This window comes from Triticum dicoccoides, chromosome 1A (genome assembly GCF_002162155.2).
Source record: "Triticum dicoccoides isolate Atlit2015 ecotype Zavitan chromosome 1A, WEW_v2.0, whole genome shotgun sequence".
In the NCBI taxonomy this organism is placed as follows: domain Eukaryota; kingdom Viridiplantae; phylum Streptophyta; class Magnoliopsida; order Poales; family Poaceae; genus Triticum; species Triticum dicoccoides.
This window is the reverse complement of record NC_041380.1, coordinates 90645486-90647730: the sequence shown is the minus strand read 5'-3', so window position 1 is coordinate 90647730 and position 2245 is coordinate 90645486.

Below are 2245 nucleotides of genomic sequence, written 5' to 3'. Positions count from 1 at the left end.
GACGGGGAGGAGGGGACCTGCGGGCGAGGGGCGCGAGCTCCGCCCCGGCCACCTCCCGGGGAGGCGGCGCGAGGCGGCCTAGACGGAGGAAGGGAAGGGCGGAAGGGGGGCGGAGGCGGGGGGCGAGGCCGACGGCCAGCGGCGGCAAGAGGGTCGGCGGCGGCGGGTGACACTTCGGGCAGTTGTTAGCTGCCTTGCCAGATGCCGCTAGTAGATCATTCGGGACCTGACAAATTGATATCATGAGCAAGCGATACTCAGCGAGAGCGTACTCTGGGAACAATTTTTTTTCCAGATCGATGATTCTCACCCTTTCTCCCACTCGTGTTTCTGAAGGCGACGATGATTGTTGGAGGCGTATGGTGGTGGGGTTGGAGGTAATTGGTGACGGGGTGTAGGCGTTGGAGGCGGTGAATTGTTTGGGCGCAGATTAGCCGTGCAGGAGCGGTTGTTCCGTTGCCTTGCCCGATCTGTAAAATCCCGCGTTCAAGCGCTAATCCGTGTGCCAAGGAGGTGTGGATCGAGGCGGCGGAAGGATTGGAGGTTTGGGGATAGGTTGCTGGGGGACTCCAGTGGTAAAATTCCTTACCTCAACCTCAGATCAAGGCGATGGGACATGCTAAAGCTATTAATGAGGCGGATATGCAGGATTTACTCTCTGTGTGTGAGGATTTTGATGTTCTGCAGAAAGACAATGCCCAGATGCAGTCAAGGGTCACTAAATTACAAGAAGAAGAGTAGTCCATCAGTAGTAAACATGGGGAAATATCAGTACAAGTGGGTAGTGTGCAGAAGGTTGTGCTAGATCTCAGCAAGCAACTCTTAACAATCAGTTCAGTGCTTCAGACATTAGTGAAACCAATGAACAGCAACCCACATAATGAAATTCCTTCCAGTTCTAGTCAATTGGTGAAATCTCCTACACTACAACAAGAGCAAGTGCATGACCAGCCGAATAGAACGAAGCAACTAAGGAAACAATTAGAGGCAGAAAAGGAAAAATGTAAACAAATTGAAGAGATGCATTTGCGCGCGCGCGTGCACACACACACACGCACACGCACGCACACACGCACACGCGTGCACACACACACAGTGGCAAGAATCAGGACCTATGAGCAAGATATGCAAGCCTAATTCATGAAGTCTTTGACCAAGGGCCCTAAGATGGATTTTCCTAGATTTGAAGGAGAGGATCCTGATATTTGGTTAAGAAGATCTGGGTTATTGAAGAAACAATTATCCTGGAAATAGTTCTGTGTTGAAGTAGTGAAGAGATTTTCTCAGCAAGACCCCTATGACTTAACAGAAAAGTTCAACTCTCTAAAACAACTGAACAACACAGTGTCTGAATACACCAAGTCTTTTGAAGATTTAATGGCTGATGTACAAGAAGAAAATACTGAACTAGGAGAGCTATGGTTTGTCAGATGCTATTTCAATGGCTTAAAGGAGGGAATTAAATTCCAAATTAGACCTCTAAGACCTCAAACACTTACTGATGCTTATTGGTTGGCAAAAGATGTGGAAGCCAACCATCCTCCAGTACGCACAGTTCCTAAGAAACAAGGAGTTCCTTATAGTAACTACTATCAGAAAAACAGAGTTGGGTTTCAGAACAAAGTCAGCCCTACCACAGTTACCTGTCAGACAAGCTGAGAATTCTACATGCTATGTTCAGAAAATCAGGAAAGTGAGAGAATGTTGGAGATGTGGAGACAAGTGGATGCATGTACACAAATGTAAATTAGTGCCCAATGTACACATGTTACAACAAGAACTAACTGAGGAAATTGCTATGCAAAGTGAGGAGCGGGAACAAGAGGAAAAGACTGGAGAAAATGAGTGAGCCTTGTTTATTTTTGCCTTTGCTATGGGAGACCAACTAGCCGTACCAACACCCGCCATACCAACACCCACAGTAGTAATACACATCAATGGCAAAAGAGCTTTAGCATTGTTAGACTCAAGCAACACTTCTTCTTTCATCAATCAGGACTTTGCAGTTATGGCAAATTGTCAGTTACTGCTAGTAAAACTAAGAACTATTGTGGTGGCTGGTGGAAGCAAGTTATTATCAACTTCAGTAGTTCCCAATTGTGAATTTCAAATGGCAAAACTTAAGTTGTCTCACAACTTGAAAGTTCTTAATCTACCTAGTCACGATGTGATATTGGGATTTGATTGGTTCTCCAAGGTGTGTCTAGTTTATTTTGATGTTCCAAAGAAAACATCTAGTTTCACT